The sequence below is a fragment of the Ambystoma mexicanum genome, chromosome 9, assembly GCF_040938575.1.
Source record: "Ambystoma mexicanum isolate Mex_15411 chromosome 9, UKY_AmexF1_1, whole genome shotgun sequence".
Lineage (NCBI taxonomy): Eukaryota > Metazoa > Chordata > Amphibia > Caudata > Ambystomatidae > Ambystoma > Ambystoma mexicanum.
In genome coordinates this window covers 1,438,978,622-1,439,000,389 of record NC_090931.1, presented here as the reverse complement: position 1 = coordinate 1,439,000,389, position 21,768 = coordinate 1,438,978,622, and positions in this window count along the sequence as shown.

Here is a 21,768-nt window from a genome sequence, read left to right as displayed (position 1 = left end):
CCTAAGTAAAAGGCGGCAGTGACGTCTCGCACGACCCAACAATTGTGGACTATGCTCTTGTTGCCAATGGAGATTTTGAGCATACACCTGCTTGGCAGGAGATGTTTTGAATTAGGTGCTTCCAGGTCCATTTCCCATTTGTCTATCAGTTTGAAGGTGGGAATGGCTGGATCTTTTGGGAGTTGGCGGAACATGGCTTCGCTGATGAAGCTCTTACCGTTGTTCACACACACTCGAGCGAGAACAGAGTCCTTCCCATCATTTAACTGAACAGGGATGAACAACTGCTCTCCAATTTGCTGAATATCAGCCAGGCTCTGAGCTGATTTCACATCTTTCTGGACTATAGGAGTGGGAGTTTCTGATTGTGGATTTGTAAAGAATTTCAGAGTGTTTCCTTCCAGCGTGGAATACCATTTTAGACTGGAAGGAAGGTTGATTTTCAGAAATAGAGAGGACCCCCCATCACCAGTCTGTTGTCCTACTGCTATTACTGTCACGTCTGGAATTTGGTTGTTCTGGAAGTGAAATTCTACTTGGTCAGATTTTTGTTCAACCATGTGGCATGTGCCGTTTAAACTAACATGGTTGACACTCTGTTTTAATTTTATGGGTCGGCTAGTCTGAGTCCAGAGGACCTTGTTTACGCAGTCTATTAGGGGTGACAACCTTCTCAGGAGGTCATTCCCTAGTAAACAAGGGGTGCCCTCTGGGGTCACAACTATGACCGGGTGTTTCAACTTATGTCGCCCGATCTTAATGTCCAAGTCTGCCGTCCCCTCGACGGGAATTTCCTTCCCGTCGAAGTTCTGCAGTTGTCCAGGAAGAGAGGTGAGAGGAATTTGGTAATTCTCTCCCCTTCCTGCATTCAGTTCGTCAAAGGCCCTTCTGGACAGAAGGGTAGCTTGAGATCCAGTGTCCACCAGCGCTGAGATTGTACCCTGCCCCTGTACTTGTACCGGGGCATAATATCTTCCCTCCTTCTCCTCAAGGGGGCACAGATAATGTACATTTTTGGACAACTGGTGGGCTAACTTTCTGGTTTTGGACATCGCTAGCGAAGGGATTTGGGCAGAATCTTGTGGAGAGCCTTGGGAATCTGAAAGAAAAAGTTGGCAACTGGAGATCAGAGCCATTGTGGGTTCCCCTGGTTCCAGTTCTGGGCCGCCCCCCCCTTTTTGGAGGCAGTCACCAGGATGGGTTTGAACCAGGGGATTTTCTTGCTGTTGGTTCTGGGATGAGATGGTGGGCGGCGGTAGCTCAGTCTCCACATCTCCCCAGTCTGGATTTGCATCCCTAGGGACCCATTTTTCTTTGGGAGGAGTTCCCCCCTCTCTGAAGGAGAAGATCCTTTTCCCAGGATCCTCTGAGGATCCCTCTCCCTCAAATTGGAAGATCTGTACCTCCTCCTCAAACTGAGTCTGTTTGGGTCTTTTGTTTCTCCTACCCCCCCTCTGCTCCTTAGGAGGCAGACTTTCAGGGGCAAGAGATTTTGTTTCCGGTTCCTGGGTTTCCAGGGGCTGTTTACAAGTGAGGAAGGAAGCTTCCTCCAAGGCTTTACACCCCCCTTCCCCTTGTGCCTCCTCCCTGGGAACCGGTGAGTTATCGGGGTGCTGCCCCCGTCATTGTTCTGGAGCACCAGGTCCAGAGTTGGGTGCGTTCTGCGCCGGCCTGCTGATCTGAGGGTTCTGCTGCGCCCTCAGTATATGACCCATATCCCGCGCCATGTTTTGAACCTGGCGCTCTAACTGGGAAACCCGCTCAGGCTGATACGGGGCCCTGTTTTCTCCCCTGGGCTGATCCCGGGAAGGGTAGCTGTCCCTTCTTTGGTAATACCCCGGGTTGGGAAGATTTGGGTACCCCTCCACCCTTGGCCTCCCCTCTCCCGGATTCAGTGGTCTGGGCTCAGGGAATTGAGGAAAGAAGGATGGATGGTTTTGGGGCTGAAAGTCGGGAGGATATCTGGGGAAAAAGTTCTGCCCAGGGTTTGGTAAATTTCTGCCCTCCGGTGGGAAGTTTGGAGGGAAGTTCCCTGGGTTAGGTGCTTGGCTGGATCCCCCCCCTTGGGCTGGAGGAGTCCACACATAACCCAGGATGGGTCTGTTTCCCTTGTAACGGGGACTGACATAATCAGGAGAGCGAGGGACCCCATTTGTGGGGCTGCCTCCCTGGCTCCCTGTCTGTGACTGGCCCGAGGACCTTCTGGGCCTAGCATTATTCGGTGCAGGTAGGTTTTTAGGCCCCCCCATCTCCAAATCCAAAACAGGGGTGACCTTTACCTCTGCCACCTTGGCAGCAGCAGGGGTGCTGTTGGCTTTGGGGTTTTTCTGGGCATTGCTTTTATTTTCTATGGGCTTCTGCACCTCATAGATGCGGGTAGCCTGTTCAATGACCCAGTCTAAAGATCTTTTCTCGTGAAAATCCCTCACGAGCTGGGTCATGATATATTTGGGCAAGGCATGGAAAAACGTGTTGATAAATTCACGGCTATCCGTGCGCACCCTTCTTGTGGTCTGTGCAAAAGCCCGCTTTAACTCCTGCACAAATTCTTGTGGGGCCTGATCCTCCCCACATTGCAAATTGTAGGCTGCCTTGCGAGCCTCTTGAGGATTTCTGTGAACAGAAAAATGTTTCAGGATGGCCGCCTTATAGGTGGACCATCTTAAATGATTTTGGTCCTCCAGCCCCGCAAAGAAACTGGAGTATTCCGGGGAGAAGGTCCACTTTACATATTGAATGCAGCTTTGGCTGTCCTTCAAATGGAAAGTCTCCATCATTTGTTCAAACAACTCTAAGTGCTCCCAAACAGAATACTTAGCGTTCTTATGGTAAGGCGTGATGACACTCCTGATTGCCTTAATCTGCTTTAAGGGGTCCTTAAGCAAGGCCCTTTTTGCCTTATTGGCCTTTTTGGTTCGGGTAACCCTTGTCCATTCTTCGTCGGACTCAGAGGCACTGCTCCCAGAGGTTCCCGTCTGTTCTTCCAGGTTTTCCCGGATTCTGCGAGCCTGGGAATGGCTGGCAGAATGTGGGGACCTGGTCTCCTGTGTCCTGCGCAGTTCAGAGGAGTCTTCAGATTCCTCCTTGCTGCCAGGATTTGATGGGTACCCCCTCCACTGACCTAAATGGGCAGAGGTTTTCAGGATGCCCTTAAGGGGCCTACTCTCCTGGGGTTCCCCATTGAACTGTACTGTACTTGGGTGCCCATACCCGGATGCCCACCCCTCCATTCCTGGATGGTACTGGCCTATGAGCCCCATGCTTCTGGCTGGATAGTAATCTGCCATCCCTGTGGCCCTGTGCTCATGTGCGCCAGGGGACATGGGGGTGGCAGAGTCCAGGGACTGAGAGGTATGAGGGCCTCTGGTACTAGGGCTCCTGAGGTTATGCTCCGGAGTTTCCATTTCCCAGCGAACCTCATCTCTATCCGCCCCTGCTCCCTGTTGCAATGCAAGAGCCTGCATTTGTGCCTTCAGTTCCTCAGTTAAGGCCTTACTCGACTCTATCAGTCTCTCCTGCATCGCTACCTGCTGTTGGAGCCTATCATTGTGCTGGCAGAGAGCTTCATTTTCCCTCTGTGCTTCCTGGTTGGTCCTGGAGAACTGGGCCAGTCTTTGCTGCAGGAGGGTTACCTCCTGAGCTGTGTCCCTATTGGCCTGCTCCTTTCTTGCTAGAGCATCCTCCAGCCTCCTGGTGTGCTCTAACAAGTTCTGGTTTTCTTTTTGGAGGTCACCCAGTCCCTGGTGGGCCAGGTGATTTTCTTCCATTTTTCTTTTTAAATGGCAGACTTCCTGGCCTATGGCGTCTCTTTCCTGACTAAGAGCCTGCATTTGTGCCGCCAGGTCGTCCCTTTGCCGTTGAAAGGCACCAGCTTTCTGGCGCTCCTCATCAAACTCCGCCTGGGTATCCAGGTCTTTCAGAATTAGTTTGTTGCTCTCTGCCTTCACTCTATCTAGGTGGCCTTGCAGGGTGACTACCTGCTCAGCACATACCCTGTTGAAGTCTAGCTGTTGCTCCAGCTTTTTCTGGCTTTGCAGTAGGGAGTCCAAACCTTCTTGGTGTTCCTTCTGCAAGGCCAGAAATCTGGTATCCTGTTCTGACTTTTCCTTTTGCAGCACATCCATATCCTCCTTTATTTTAGTAATGTACAGTCTGCTGTCATTTTCTGACTCCTGGCTCCTCTGCAGCCTCTGCTCAGAAGAGTCCAGATCAGATTGGACCTTCTGTAATGCCATCTGTTGCCTATTTGCCAGATTTTGGCTTTCAGCACATCTATCCTGCATGTCTCCCATATATAGGTACAGGTATGCTGCTATCCTGGCGATCTTATTGTGTTCCTCTTTGGCTTTAGGAGCCATATATAGTTCACTCAGGGCCACATGTAAGGGACCCTGATCTCTATATATATCTGACCCTGTTTCCGTGACCTGTTGCATGATGGCCTGCAACCAGACTGTTTGGTCCTGGTGAGTCCACTCACCTCTCACAAATAACTTATGTAAGAAGTGCTCTCTGGCTATTTTCATGTCTACTAAGGCCGTCATTCTAGAGATTGGTCTCTGTCCTGACTTACAGAAGTTAGTATTTTATTTTTGCAGAACAGAACTTTTCTTGGAGTGTCCCTTTTGAGGAATGCTTCACAGCGTAATGCAGCGTGGTGGTCCGACCGGATGTATGTATCCCGTCAGTTAGCACACTGTATTAAGCTGCACAAATGGTAAATCTAACCAAACGTCTCGGCTCGAGCCCCCACTTTGTAAGAGGATTCAATTCAGCACTACCGCTAAGTTAACGCCTAGTCTAGAATACTGAATGAAAACCCTTATTGATATATCTTTAGGTCCAGTTCATGCGTTCTGGATGACTACCCTTGTATAACACCCCTCTCTTGGAATCCCCCTGACCCCACTGAGCCAAGAAGTAGTTCTGTTTTGTAAGTTAAAAGATTTATTTGATAAATTAGACAATAGATATATATATCACACTTTATAATAAATTAATAATTGAATCTCACACTTAATCTGATATGATAAATATTAACAACGGAGAATCTGGCACTAGCACACTTCTTATAATCACTAATGAGCTGACATGAAATGGATAAGGTAGCACACTGGTAAATAGGAACAAAAGTATAATGTGGAAGAGGATGCTTTATGTAAGCTCAGGTGGATGCAATATTCAATGAATGCAGTACAGAAAATACGCAATATGATTTCAACCAACAATGTAATCACTTTTCTCTGGCTATTCCCTCCCCCCCTCTTTATGCAATGCAAGGAAATGGGAGGAAAGCACACAGTTCTCAAAGATGCAATCAACTGTAATTAGTTCAATCCAGCAAGCTTAAACAGAAGTTTGAAAACACAGGCAAATGCTTTGATATGTGCTGGCAATGAATGAGAAATATGCTGGAAACGCTTTTAATTCACTTTTAGAGGTTCAGGGTGAGTGGTATCTAGTTAAGATTAGTCCAGGCTCACACTAGCAATGATGCAGGAATGATTAGCAGGTTAAACGAATTTCTTGCAAATGGAAATCAGGCAGCAGCAGTTTTTTTACATGTGAAGAAATTGCAAATCGTGGCAAAATTCGCGGATGCGCCGAGCGCTATTACAAAGGAACCGCAAGGACTATCTCTACCGTTTTGGGGTCCTAGGAAAGCCTGAGATCTCAGCTTCCAAATGAAAGTTATTGCAAGTCTCTAGCCCAAACGGTTGCGGAGATATGAGTAATTTAGTAAAGGTCGTTTTTGGTTTTGTAAATTTTAAACGCACACTTTTTCAAAATGACAAATTTTACTAGAAATGACAGGTGACAGATAGGAGGCAGTTCTACTTAGGTTAAATAGATTGAATTAGATGAATTTAAACTAAGAGATGTGTTCTGAGTTTTGCTGAGTACTCACAAGAGATTTTGAACAGGAAGGCGACTTGGTCACGGACTTCAGTCTGGTCAGGTCTCTCTGGGTTCTGCTCACAGCGCCTGGCCTCTGGAACACTCTGGGTACAGCACTGCTTTCTCTCTGGTCTGGTCTCTGCTAGGCACAGCACTGCTTTCTCTCTGGTCTGGTCTCTGCTCTGGATAGATTGAAGTCTCTAGTTTGGCTTTCTGGAGTTTGATGGAGGTAAGTATGGATTTTTCCGGCAGGGCTTCCAGCGGCAGATGAAATTGAATGTCTCTATGTGTCCTGACTCTCTGCTTTTATCTGTTTCTTGAGAATGGGTGTGTGTGTTGCATCACTAGACTTGCCCCTCTCACCTGTCATTGGTCAGCTTTCATTCGTCTCCTTGATTGGCGAACTGAACTGTGAGTCAGAGTGATGTCATTTTATGATCTCTTGAAACAACCTCCCTTATCATCTGTGCACCCAAATCTATATATGATCAAAATACATACTTCAGAGTTACACAGTTGTTTGAAATTACATATACATGGTGTGGCTGAATTTAGCCATGTCTATGTCCAAATCTGCTCATTCTCGGAGCTTGCATTCAAAGAGTGTACATAATTGACTTTTTAACTGCTTTTTCAATTTCCGACATGGACCCAACTTTACATACATGTGTGCAGGGGGTAGGGACATTAACTGATGAAGTTTCAGATTTTTAACATGCACACATTTATAGTAATATCCATTTTTCCGCTAAAACCCCCCTGAACATACCACCGGTTCCTACCACGTCTTAAACTGTGGGCAGAAAAATCACAAGAATTATGGTATCATTTATAAAATTTTCACATGTCCGCACCATGAGTTATTAACCTTTTTATAAAACCATATCCTTGCTGCAGGGGTGTGTCTTTTCAGGTCACATGGTACAGAAACCAGTCTTTCCAGTTTCTGCCAAGCCAGCTTGCTTCTCACAGGCAGTGCCCCTCCCAGCTTCTCCAGGAGGAAGCCACTTTTTACGACGTCTGTAATAAAAACCTTTGCCTGAGTGGAGAGGGCTTTGTTCACTCTCTGGCAGAGCACAGGAAATTCAATTATCAGATAGGTGGCATATCCTTAGTGTGGGCAGCAAAAGGAACATTGGCCTGGGAACATAGTTGTGACTCAAGTTTCACTCCTGATGGGATCCGTTGCTAGGCAAAATCAAGTTCCTTAAGCCAGACCTTCAGCTAACTGTCATGTTATTTTTGTTGCTTTTTAACTTAACTTGCAATTTTACACATGCAGCTAGAATGCTGATTCTAAGTTTAAAACTATGACATTTAAACAATTACAAAGGCATGTGACACCAAACATAGGTCACTCATTTAATCTAAACATTTTCGATTTTGGTGGTTTTAAATCCAGTTGCAGTTAAACTTAAGCTGCTGACTCCATAGCATTTTTGTTATAAGCATTGTTTTTGGGCTCTTCATTTCCCAGATTTTGTAGCACGCAAAACTCCATTCTGCCAAATGTCTGCTGGTGTTCAGTAAATATTTTGCACATATTGCAATGTTTGAAAATAGGCATTTTGACTTGCCTTCAGAAAAACACACAGTGGGTTTTAAAACGCCGGCTTTTGGATAGTGGTGAGTACTGGTACTGCACCCATTTTTGGGAATTTCTTGGATTAATGCATTCTAAACAGGAATGGTTCTTACATGGTAGTAAATCCTTGCTTAACATTGTTTTGATGGGGCTCCTTACAGTAAGATGGTTATGTGGAACCCCACAAAAAGGGTTGAATCTTTAAAGTGGTCCAATGAGTCACGATTTCAGCAACTTTTTGACATCAGTAACAGTGGATTTTGTTAACAAAGACCTTTCTTTACACTGGTGGGTGGCAAGTTAGGTAACCATTTTGGTGTGCGCACAACTGCGCAGCTCTCCTGGATTCTGGGATGAAATGATGGGCGGCGACATCGCATCCCCATCTTTACCCACTCCAATGATTTATTTTTGTTCTGGGGCAAAATGATGGGCAGCGACAGCTTAATCCCCACATTCACCCCGTCTAATGATTCCACATGGGTCAAAACCCTCCACAACGAGGAACCCGAATTTGAAGGTAAAGGTATCCTGGACTCCAAAATGGTTAAGTCAAAACTTTTTTATTTAATCGACTGGAAAGGTTACGGACCACAAGAAAGGTCATGGGAACCTAGTGACCACGTTCATGCACCTCGGTTGGTGAGAAGATTCAACCGGAATTTCCCAGACAAACCAAGACCAAGGGGAAGAACGACTTTAGGAGGGGCCTTGGGGGGGAGTACTATCATGATGCCTACCCCAGGGCATCCAGACCAAGACCAGCAACCCCGGAAGCAGGCATCATGTTACCCAGAGAAAGCCCTGCAACCCTTGTTAGGGGCTATACGGGTACAGTCCTGGCATCTATGGCGCCAGGCTCATGTGGGGGAACAGTCCTGGCACCATAGACGCCAGGCTCATATGTTAAAACTTACCTGATGCAGACCATGCTGCAAGAGATCCAAACCCATGTGAGGCTTGGAAGGAACTACTTTACCTAGGGACTATTTTGTTACTCGGGTGTGGTTGTGGAGGAATACTTACCTGGGACTACTTTGGAGGCTATTTAAACCACGCCCGAAGGGGAGCACACGCTTCGCGTTATTCTGCACCCTGCAGCGTAACGCTCACCGTGCCTGCAGTCAGCATCCAGCCTCGGCCACGCCCACCTCGAGACCAGAGCGCCTAGAAAGAAGGGGAAAGAAGAAGAAAGGTTAGAACAAGAACATTGGGTTTCTTACCTGATTCCGGATTCATAGCACCTTTGAACAAGAAAAATACTTTATTTAAACACGTTGCATCACCAGCAGCAGCGCCGCGCCATACTCACCATTCCTCGCGGCATCTCTACGATCCGACGCTGCCTCAATCATGTTGCCGCATTCCAGCACCTAATGGGGACAAGAAAACAACAAGGTGAGCTGAGGGGAAACAAACAAGGTCAATCTCTTGCCACCATATACTTACCTAATTTTACCGCCGGAGGTATTATTCTCCAGCAAGCCAAATCTTCTTATGCCGCACCTGTAAGGAAAGAGAAAGCAGCAAGTTAAACTTTGGCATCATTTAACGGATAGCACAGACTCTTACCTGAACGCTTTAGCTGCCACAGAACTATCTTCTTTTGGGTCTAAGCTGCAAGATAAACAAAGAAATTGGACAAGAGTGATTATTCAGACATTTTTGAACTCTTAAGAACTATATGCTTACGGTCCTTCGCTAGGAGTTTTGGAGCCAAGATTTGTCTAGAACTCTTCCAATATCCTCAAGCCAGTGAAGTAACTGGCCATCAACGCGCCCCTGCGTTCCTCGCAGGATGGAGAGCTCATCATTCAAAACTATAAGGTGAGCTTTGTGAACGGGAATATCAGAGGTGATAAATGGGGACGCAGTGAGGGGCTATTACTCAAATCCATGGGTGGCTAATTCCCTTTCTCCGCCTTTAGGAGACTACTTCTACGGGTCAAGCAGTCGAAGCAAAGTGGGCCAGTCCAGTCAGTCATCTCTGCACTACGCATCACGTTGGTGGAGATCGTGGCTGTCCAGTTCCGCCCGACACCCCTGTGGGAACCAGGAGAGCGTAACACTCGCTCTCACCAAGATGTGGTTCACTGCCAGCTCTGTCACAAGTTTTGACACTTTCCTCCCTGAGGGCTACAAGATCCTCTTTAAGTGCAGGCCTAACCGGTCCAGGGTTTGAGTGGCCCTAATCTTCCCTGAGTGTGTCCTTGCTACTATCATACACACTCAGGCCTACTCCTCTTTCACATGCCTTGTCTGCAGGCTTGGTGTCTATCCTGTCCTCTCCCTGACTCTGGCCACCACCTACAGACCCCCTGGCCAGGTCACCCTCTTCCTCTGAGACTGGGCTGACCTTACTTCTTCTCTTCTGGCTTCTACCCCAAGATACTTCTCCTCAAAGACATCAATATTCACCTCGGCTCCCCTGATGCAGTCTCTGGACTTTTCGGCAACCTCTGTGACTCTCTTTCCTTCTCCATTCTTCCCTCCATTACAACATATTCAGGCGGACACACCTTGGATGCTCTCATCTCTGCAGACATCCCCATCTCCAACCCTCTCATTACTCCTCTCTCCTTGTCTGATCATTCTCTCTTGCCTCTCACCTGGAGCTCCTGGGTCCCCTGGCAAGTTGGCTGTCGCCGCACTGCCAGTCGCCATCTCTGCCATTCAACCCATGAAGCGAATGACGGTTGCTGCTTTTGCCGCCACCTTCACACCCGCTCCTACTCCTGCCATTGTCTCTCACTCTGATACAGCCCTTACTAACCTTCGACTCTCCATCTCCAACACTCTGGACATCCTTGCCCCTGTCATGAGTATCTGCATGAAACCTACCTGCAAGTGCAACTCCTGGTATAACTCCGGCCTGCCCTCTCTGAAACGTAAGTGCAGAGCAGCTGAGCGAAATGGCAGGTTTCAAGCACATCCTCTGACAAACTGGCCTGCCGCCTACTCCAAAGGCAATACAGACTTTCCATCTGTTTGAAGAAGAGGGCATATATCCAAGCCTGCATCTCTGGGGCTACTAACAGCACGGCTGAACTTTTCAAAACCTGCAAGGAACGCGCCAATCCTACTGAAGTCTCCATTTCTCCTCTGCCTTCCCTGGCCCTCTGAACTTCTCTGGCATCTCACTTCATAACTAAACTCCTGTCCTCTCTCTCTTCTACACCCCACCCTTCTCCCTCAGCCACTCTCAGGCCTCCCTTGACCTCCTTCCCGTCTTCTTTCCTCTTTCTCTCCCATACCTCCTGATGTGGTTTCTAGACAAGTCTACTATACAAAAGTCTAGTCCAAACAGGTGCTGTCCTGCTACTCAAGAACTATCAAGGACAACATTGTCTCCCTTGCTCCAGCCTTGACTGATTTCTGCAATCACTCCTTTGCCACTGGATCTTTCCCTTCACTCCTCAAGCACTCCCTTGTGCACCCTCTCCTGAAAAAGCCTTCTGACAACCCCTCCTGTCTGGCTAACTACCACTCTATCTCAATTACACCCTTCCTGGGCAAAATCCCGGAGAAGCTGGTAATCTACCAGCTTATCCACCACACTGAACCACCAGTCTGGCTTCAAAACTGCCAGAGGCATGGAAACTGCCCTCCTGAACACTCATGAAGACTTGCTCCCTAATCCCGACTCCAACTCTCCTTATGTTCAGGGAGGGAGAGAGAGAGATTGAGAGAGAGAGAGTGACAGATAGAGTGAGAGGGGGGTTAGAGGGAGGGAGTAAGAGAGATTGACAGGGAGAGAGTGACAGAGATAGGTTGAGAGGAAGAGAGTGATTGCGAGGGAGAGAGTGAAAGGGAGAGAGAGAGAGATTGAGAGGTAGAGAGTGACAGAGAGATTGAGAGGAAGAGAGAGATTGAGAGGGAGAGAGAGACAGAGAGAGATTGAGAGGAAGAGAGAGATTGAGAAGGAGAGAGAGGGAAAGAGGGAGAGAGGTGGGTAAGTGAGTGAGTGGAAGCGAGAACGTTGAGAGCTGAACTTGCATTAGAGGAAGGAGGAGATTAAGGCAGGGTTCAAAGTTGGCAGGAACTAAAGGGCATGAGGTTCCTCTAAAAATCGGCCATCCTTCCCTTACTTTTTGTTGGCTGATGCCCATTCCTGGATGGCAAGTGGAGGGCAAGTTTGCTTTTTAGTGCCCCCTCTCCGTCAGGTGTCTTAAGAGGTGTGAATGTGGGTCCTTAGAAAGGAGTTGGTGTATACAGCTGTATCCTGTGGGGGTCAATGTCTTAAAGCAAAGGTGGACGTTTAAGATGAATTTTCTTTCACTGTGGTTTTATTTTCATTCTTTGCAGAACACAGTTGTGTGGGGGTGGAGTAGGGCTAAGGCAGCCCCATTGGCTTTTGTTACACTTTGACCCCTGAGAAGAATGGATGCGATCTTGCGCAAGGCGCCCACTGGCCGGCGCAACTGACGAGAGACAGGCAGCACCAGACGTGGGGCATCTCTACAGAAGCGTCCATGAGATTGATATTTGGGTCTAGAAAGGACGAAGCAATTACCCGCTTGACAGAAAAGCGAATTGAATAGGGTGGAGTGCCCACTCTCTGCAGCCTCCCATGCCCACACCATAAGGGAATTAAATATATTGCAGCCATCTGAGGGGAATCGATAGGTGCTTCTGAGGCTATTGCTTTGCTTAAGAGCTCCTTTGCTTTTATTGGTGAGCGCCAGCGATATAATGCATTAAAAGAGCTGGAGGAATTGAATTGTGCGCAGGTGCCATTGGCCTCAAGTTCAACAGCATTTGTTCATCACCTCTCTTCCTTGTCCCAATCCTCCTTAATTATAAGAACTGGGACGAGGAAGAGTAGTAAGCAGAGTAATGATTACTTGTAAGTAAACAGAGAAGTACAGTGTGGTTCGACGACATCGGTAGTACCTGTGAGCAGGGGATTATTCACGGTATAGCTTTCTATGCACAGAGATGTCTTTGTGAGGCTTTGACTTCCAAAAAATCTCTGGCTCTCAATTTAGGTGCTGAAAGGACCCCTTATGCTACAGTATGTTATTGTGATTTATACTGCGCACCACTGCCATTTCCATGGTCTCCTTGTTCTCTGGCAGATCAGAAAAGGAAGGAGGACTGGGAGGGCTTAGTAAATAGGATTTGGAAGGAAAAGCGCTAGATGGCTTTGATGTGCTGTTGGTAACTTCTGTTCAAACAAAAACAGTCACATTGTGCTGCTTTCTTTTTAGTTTGTCGACGTTATGTGGTGTTAAATGCATGCGTATGTATGGGGTGATTTGTGTGCAATTGGTTTAGTTTGCTGTAGGGTGTTGTTTACTGTCTGTAGTTTGCAGTAGGTGTTTTTGTTTGGTTTGGGTCATGGGTATATGTCTCAACTGTTCCGTGTCTGAGGGTGAGTGTGCAGAGGATTAGAGAGAGTATTACTAGGGTTAGTGGACAGTTGTCTGAGTCTTTTTTTGCAGGTTGTGTTTAGCCAATGAGTTAGTATTATTCTGTGGTGATTTGTGGATAGGATGCTTTATTTCTTTTGGTGGCCCTGTTTCGGGCAATCAGGTTTCTTGTTTACTGTGTTTCTTTTGTGCTGTGTTGGTGGTTTCCCTTCTATGATGTTTCCTATTTAACTTGGTGAGTTAAAGAGCCATGTTATTAACAGTTCTGTGAACTTTATGTGATATTCTGTTGTTAGTGTTTCCTTTGGGAGCGAGTTCCATAGTCTCGCTGCTATGCAAGAGAAAGCTCATCCACCAAATCTAAGCTCTTAATATGATTTCAGTTTGAGGCAAATGTTGTTGCTGGACCTTAATGTTCATTTTGGTCTGTAGATGGAGATTTGTCCCTGAATGAATTCTGCTGAGCATGGATTGCTCTGTGTGTTTTGCAGTGCGTTTTGAAGAAATATCTGTTTTTGAATATAGTTATCTCAGTGATGGTTTGATGCGCTCTCTCTTTTTGAGTCTGAAGAGTTGTCTTGCTGCTCCGTTCTGTAATCTTTGTAGTTTTTTAATACAGTAGTCTAGCATTCTGAGATCAATGCTGTTGCCGTAATTTAGTCTTGACATGGCGTGAGAGATGACGGCGATTGATCTGTGTGGGCAGGAGAAGAAGGGGAGTATCCTCTTGATTGTGTGTAGATGGAAGAAGCATTGCTTTAATACTCTTATCATTTGCGGTTCGAGTGTTAGTTCATCGTCCATTCATTTTCTGAGATTCTTTATCACTTTGGAAGGTTCTGGTGCATTTCTCAACTCAATGAGACATGGAATGTCGTAATGGTCCGTTGGGTCATTGGACACGATCATGACTTCTGCTTGGTTCGGTTTGAGTTTAAGGCTGTTGGTACTCATCTAATGGTTTAGTTCTGTGAGGCAGTTGGTAAGGGGTGGGTTTTGCTCTTCACCAGCTTTGATTTTGTAGATGATTTGTGTGTTGTCTGCGTAATTGTAGCAGGTGAGGCTGTATCTTTTGATGAGGTTAATGAGGGGAGTCATGTAGATTTTGAATAGTAGTGGTGAGAGTGATGAGCTTGTGGGACTCCACATGTTGTTTTGCAGGGTGTTGATTTGAATGGTGTTATACCAGTAATTTCTGTTCTGTCTGTTATGAAGGATATTAGCTAGAGTAGCACTGTTTTGCTCATTCCTATATTTGTGAGTTTTTTGATGAGTGTTTTGTGGCGATCTGTGTCAAAGGCTGCTGATGGTTTGAGTAGTTTTAGTGCCGATATCATGCTGGAGTCCGCATTGGTTTTTAGATCGTCCCACATTGATAGTAATGTGGTTTTCTTTCCTATCATGGGTCTGAAATGTACTTGTGCCTGGTCTAATGCCCAATTGTTTTCTACATGTTCCACGATTTGTTCGTAGAAGTACTTTTCTAGTAGCTTCTCCGGGTATAGGATGTTTGAGATTGGTCAGGTGATGAGTAGGTCTTCCGTGCTTCCCTGGGTCTTTAAGGAGGGTCTTGATGTATAATACAAATATGGACCTTCTCATGTAACTCTGTAGTAGTGTGTCACCAAAGAATGCCTCAATAATCATAGAAAAGTATAAATCTTTAATTTATATAGCAAACAACTAATAATGGGTAAGTCCAAAAATATTAAAAATATATATAAAAATGTCACCAAAATGTCGGGATATCAGGCGGCGAAAATGGAAGTCTCCAAACCCAAGGAGTCCCATAGAACTCCATGGGATTGGGGGCACGAAAGCACTGGCCTGCCAGTGCTTCCGTGACAACTCTGCCTACCGTTTTCTTTAATCAGTTTGCTTAGCAAACCCTTCTTTACACTGTTTAACCTTCCTAATGATGTCTTTTTTGTCCATGTTCTCTAAAGTTTCTATTCTGGAACCTGCTTATGCGAGAAATAACTCACCATATGCAACATGTAAACATGTGAACACTTTCGGTGCCTGACTTGTGTCAAGCCCGCCAAATTAGCTCACTCTAAAACCCCTCCTTGAATCTACAGATAGTGGGTGGTCCATTGCTGCCTGTGCCACAGCCGAATAAGAGGGATACTTCCTCCCTCATGCTTCCCAGTAACCATGACGTTGGCCCAATAGGCCTGCATTATGCGTCAATTGTGTTTTCTTCCTCCTTCCCCCACACAGTACCCCCAGAGGTGGGATCAGAGTCTCCCTGCCTTCAGGGGCCCCTTTGTGGGGGGATGGGAGTGTTGCTTCCAATACAACTCTCTAACTGCAAAGTTAAGGGATGAAAGTCAGTTTTATTCAAGGCAGGTCTGTTTTGCAATTCACAATGCATTCCCTTTATTGTTATTTCTCTTTATTTCTAGCACATACATTTTTGTTTCAATTCAAATTTCCTCTCCCTCTTAAGCTGTTTCTTCTCAGCTTTTTCCTCATTCTTGTCAATTCCTTGTCCTTTAGGCCTTTCCTTAAAGTCTCCATAATTTCTCTCCTTTTCCTTCACCAGCATGCACTCCCACAATAGGACCAATTAATGTTGCTTCTTTGTCTTTTTAACCTTTTAAACTCAAACATTCTTAACAAATTTCTTACACTTGCATGTTCTGAGGAATCTATGTCATCACTGCGCCACTCGTAACTGCGCCAATGAAAATGTCGACACCAATCACGGCGCAGCAATCAAATAGATCACTTTAAAAGCATCCCCCGGCCTGCATTCCCTTACCCAGCTGCCCCACCCCACTTACCTTTGTGGCGTACACTTCTGTGTGGAAAGCCGACTCCCCGCTATCACTGCAGCATCAGTTCCAACCACTTACGTGGGTCAGAGCTGACTCCTCAGGGTGCTTTCTTTTTTTAATGTTATCTTTTTACTTTTTTGTCCCCCGCTTAACACGATGGTAAGCGGGTGACACCCCTGCAACCCCTGTCTGCTTGGGTGCAGTAATGGGAGGCGGTATTTTGGGCGCCCCCAAAGTTGCACTGACCGCAAAGGTGCACAAATGAGGGCAACATTTTAGTACGATTCTGTTCTGAATACTCACAAGGCATAGTAGGTTTGTTTCCCTCCGTTTTCCCCCACTGCTCTTAAATTATGTGTTGTATTGTTGTAATGTATTTCCCACCCTTCCTTCCTCCCTGCCCTGTGGGTGCTTTGAAACAGTATATTCTTATTGTATGAGTGTCTAACACGCAAACAATAAATAAATAAATTGTCGCTCCTCTCAAATGATTCTATTCTGTCATTCAAAAGGATGCTGCCCAGATGGTGCCCCAGTGCCCTAATTTCCTCCGACAGACTCGGACCCTGTATACCTGTCACACATTTATCAACCATGTCCATCAAGTTCAGACATATTTGGTGCACTCCATTCTTCCTGAAATATGCCAGCTTCACAAACTTGAACACGTCATCTCTGACCGACTCTATACCCTGCGGCCCTTTGTGATAAGTCAGACTCAGGAGGCGGGCAAGAGATCATTGTTCAAACGTGTATTTTATTTTACATTTTTAAAAAAAGGTGTATTCTTTCCCTATCTCCAAGGCTTTACATGGCCGCTTCTCTTAAAAGAAAAAGAATAACTGGTGCTTGTACATAAGTCTTACAAACCTAACCCTGTCCTCTGGCTAAAAAAATCCTAATCTAACATAAGTGTTTAACCTACCACTAATGAAAAGGACTAATGGGTGCCCAGCTGTGGGAAAGGGCGGCTGTTGTAAGCCGCAGGCCAGCTGTAATCTTGGGCTGCTCCTGACTTCGGTTCGGAAGCACCTCCAAATGGCAGCGGTGAAGCCGGGCTGCGGAAAGGGCAGCTGTTGTAACCAGCAGGCCAGCTGTAATCCTGTGCTGCTCCTGACTTTGTTTGCTAAGTACCTCCGACTGGCAGCGGTGAAGCCTAGCTGTGGGAAAGAGTGGCTGTTGTAAGCCGCAGGCCACCCGTAATGATGGGCTGCTCCTGACTTCAGTTGCAATGCACCTCCAACCGGCAGCAGTGAAGCGTGGCTGCAGGAAATGGCAGCTGTTGTAAGCCGCAGGCCTGCTTGAGCAAGTTTGACAGCCTTCATCCATGTGGTAGCCAGTGGCAGATTTAAGGCAAAGGGCCCCGTGGGCAGCACCTGACACAGGGCCCTAGGTGGGCGGGGCATGGAGGCGGGGCTTTGGGTGGGCGGATTTAATTGTGGTCACAAGTGAAGAATGGCAAACTTTAGGGACAAAAGCTATTTTTGTATTAAGTTGTCTTTATTACAGTTACCTAGGGGTCTGACTAACTGGAAACAGGCAATGCTCGGTGTAAGTCCAGTAACATGCTCTTTCTGCTACCCTGTTGCAGCTTTTTCTGGATGTGTCTTTGTGGGGATTAGGTCTGGCGGTATTCCGGGTGTGAGCGGGTAGAAATTGTTCTAATGTCAGAGTATTATGCATCAGTTCTATGGGGGATACAGTATGGCCGTGAAAAACGCTCCCTGTAAGAGAAACGTGTAGGGCCTGATTTACACACGTTTTTTAACACTGGAAAGTCCCAATGAAAACATGTTTTGTAAATCCGGCACTTAGAAAATAAATCGCTATTTTAAAAGCATTGTGAATAACTACTACAAAATGTAATTTGAAGTGGCTAATTTAGAAGTATTTTAAACAAGTATTCCAAAGCAAGGGCTCTCTCTCTCTCTCTCTTCTCTTCTTCTCTCTCGCACGCACGCACGCGTATCACCGCACTGTAAATATGTCTAAACAGAAGTTTGACCAGAATGATTGAACACATCCAGGGAGCTGAACTGGAGTGAATTCACAGCTGGAAGGGCCCGTGCTGTGTGGAAGGGGTGGGGCCTGGTCGTCATTTGTTTGTCTGACGACCGTTAAATCCGCCTCTGGTGGTAGCGTGGCAAGTACTTTTAATTTCTGTGACTTTTGCTGTATTTTATTGGAATTGAGATCACATTTGGAGTGCTTTGGGACCCCAAGCGGCTGATTGGAGAACGGCATTTTTCTGTATACTGCCAATACTCCCTGCTCAGTGCCCAGCAGAACAATACCAGGTGGGGGATCAAAGGAGGAGTGGATTTCACAGGAAGATAGTCCGAGCTGAGCAGACATACCAGCTTGGGCTTACAGGTTCAGGTGCACTTGCCTTGCTGTTACCTCATTGGCCATGTTTAATATATATCACTATGGGCAAGAGGAAATCAGAGGGTCGACCCCTCACTGGAGAGTCCCAAAACAAAATCTTCTGAATGTTTAAATTGATAAACAAGGTGAACAGCCTAATTTCACAAATAAAAGGCTTACTATTTGATATTGAGGGCCTGGTGGGCCTGCCTACTTCCATTTAGACCGTGACAATGACACCCCCTAAGGAGAATGCACGGCTGCCTAAGGTTAGTGGCACAGGCTTCACTTCCAACTGTGTGTTCTCTGAAAGACACAGGAGACCCCACACTTTGGATGGGAGTATTACTTTGAATTTGGATAACGGAAAGACATCCAAAGGAAACAATTCAAGAAATGTGGTATCAAGGATTTTATTAAACCTGATACTAATTTAACATATCAAACAAATCATGATTAAATCTGCACTTGTAAAAACAATTTACATAGCAGGAAACAACTTTTATTAAAAAGAACACATCTATATAATAAAAATCATCTTATTCAATCATCCAAGCATACAACCTCATCCATCCATTAGACAAAACACTCATACCAAACACCAATCAATGTACAATATAAAATCTATAAGAAAATTCATCACAATTGATTCATCTGAAAAATTTATAGAAAGAATATAAAATCAGTTTGACAGGCCACAACAGATAGCATCAGTGGCCTAGGCAATTAAGATGGGTCCCAGAATTTTCTGACCACGACCTCATCTTAGTCCAAACTCAACCGGTTTCGACGTATATACTTTAGTGTAGTGACGTCTTCATCAGGAGTAACAAAAGTATATTCTAACATAGAAAAGGAGAGAAAAAACACAATTGGGACACATCAATGTATGAATCCCCTATACTTGGAAAGAGAACATGTAACATCACTAGTAAAAATAATATGTAAAATGAAAAATAAAATAAAACAATGGATAATCATATCCAAGGACCTGCTACCAACCCGGGGTATCTCCGGGATGGACCTGGGGTGTCTGCCAGAAAGTAGTGCTAGCCTCTTGTATTGGTGTCTCTGGGGGGCAGGTAGAATGTGGAACCAGGCCATAGGCAGAGACAGTGCTACAGATATACACACAAATGAAAAAGCCAATGTATAGAACCTTCACTGTTGCAGCCCATGAACTGAACACAAAAGTCACATACTTAAAGGATAGTTCCGGGACTTTTTTTTTATTGTCCCTAGGGGTCGGCCATGTGTTTGTAAGCATAAATCGGTAGATCGTAGAAAACTTTCCTATGGACCTTACCTGACTTTTCGCCCATTATCGCACTCGAAATCAGCCTCCATTTTGTGATAATCCTATCATTTCGCCCCATCGACCTGGCTCACCTGCCTTTTCGGCACTAAATCAAATCCCCCTCCCCTGAGCCTGACATCAGCAGACGCGTACTGCCCATTTCAAGCACGTCTCGTGTCAACAATCGCTGCGCCTCAGCTATTGACGTGTTGCCATGGAAATGGCAGGACGCCTCTTTCCCCAATAAGTATAAACAGACCGTTTCACAACACACAGCAGCAGATTTTCGATTCCATTCCTCTCTCTGTGTTACTTTGAGTATTCTGTGACTCGTTTCAGTGCTCTGGTCAGCTACCTTCGCCGCTTGTAGCCCGTGTGAACACCTGTACCATCTCTGTAAATTATTTTACTATCTTTACCGCACAATGGCCACAATAATGCCGTATATGTACGAGCCCGAGTACACCGAGGAGGAACTACTGGAAAGGCAAGCACGCGAAAACGATGGGGATTCGGACGGCAGTTGGGAGGACCAGTCAACGGATGAAGAGCCTGGACCATGTCGCATGGACGGCGTCTCCACCTGGTGCACGTGCAATCGGTGCGAGCTAATGCCCACTGAGGAGGAGAACTGCTGCTGCCGTGAAAATTCCGGGTGCTTGGCCTACATTTCGGAAAGCGAGCAAAGTCTGCAGGAAGGCGAGCAAAGTCCGCAATGCATCACCGAGCTGCCAGAGTTCAGGGAAGCCTGCCTCTCACGGACCGTGTTGAGGATGATGATGGTGCTTATGCACGAACTTCGCGGCACTGTTCGTCCGCGTAATCCGAGTAACGAGTAAGTATACTCTGGTTGTGATGTCAGTGATGCCACTACTATTTCATGGTCGTCTCCCACATATAAAATTACATCTACATATCATTCGAACGCATGTAAATTGGTTCCATATTGTGCATTTTCTAGATATAATTTTTTTCAAAGCAAAATGACATGTTTTACCTGAATCGACATTGATAAGAAAGTTTTGTCAGTTTAATACAGTTTGCATCTTTCTTTTTCACAGGTGGTACAGGCTGGTGGCCTATCGTTGCTTCACTTGGTGGCTTCACGGGAGGCTCGGACACCGCGTTCGGAGAGTAATACCTGCCTGTGCGGTTTTTGCCATTAGACAACATTTCCCCAGTGACAGTGGACAATACCGCGGATTTTCCCTCGATGTGCTGCAACCTCAACTTTACAATGTGTAATATTTATTATTTATGTTTAATTAAAATCTAAAATAAAGGCCAACATATATTTCAACAATGGTTGTTTTGATTTTTTAAATGAATCTAGTGTGTCTCCGTTGAATAGCCTTCCAGTGCCTTGTCTTGTCACACCACATGTCTCCGGCCAGCATCCTCCCTCACGCTGGCCGCACACCTTCAATCCACATAACCGTTGAACCCATATATGCAGCAGTCATACATATATTATTTTGTGGGTTGGCATCAAGCGTTGGCAATAAAAAGCCGTTGGATTTTATTGATACAAAACATGGTTATAGGTAAATAATAAATATGGTTGATCATAATAAATCCTCTTTTTGGGCACCGGGTACAGAGATGACCCCCATATATTCTCCTGGGAGGGTGAGAATGTAACTCTTACATTCAGTTAGATGGCCTCTCCTTGGTGAGGCCCTGCAGCAAACGGGTCTTGTCTGCACGACCACCGCCCCAATCCACCCCCCCCCGCCCTATCAAAGGCAGTTCGCACCAGGGTACTTGTGCTGCTGGCAAGTGGAGCTGTCAGGGAGCGATAAAGGCCAAGAGGTGCCAAAGACCATGTACACTTCAAAGTGGTCGATAGAGCATGGGTTGTTGTTCCCATGTCTACCTCCAGACCCCGTGTCTCCTGCCACGCATCCCCCCTCTCGCTGGACGCCCCCCTGCAATCCACATAAGTGTGTCTCCATTCACGAGTCTTCCTGTGTCTTGTCTGCATGACCACCGCCCCAATCCACCCCCCCCCGCCCTATCAAAGGCAGTTCGCACCAGGGTACTTGTGCTGCTGGCAAGTGGAGCTGTCAGGGAGCGATAAAGGCCAAGAGGTGCCAAAGACCATGTACACTTCAAAGTGGTCGATAGAGCATGGGTTGTTGTTCCCATGTCTACCTCCAGACCCCGTGTCTCCTGCCACGCATCCCCCCTCTCGCTGGACGCCCCCCTGCAATCCACATAAGTGTGTCTCCATTCACGAGTCTTCCTGTGTCTTGTCTGCATGACCACCGCCCCAATCCACCCCCCCCCCGCCCTATCAAAGGCAGTTCGCACCACGGTACTTGTGCTGCTGGCAAGTGGAGCTGTCAGGGAGCGATAAAGGCCAAGAGGTGCCAAAGACCATGTACACTTCAAAGTGGTCGATAGAGCATGGGTTGTTGTTCCCATGTCTACCTCCAGACCCCGTGTCTCCTGCCAAGCATCCCC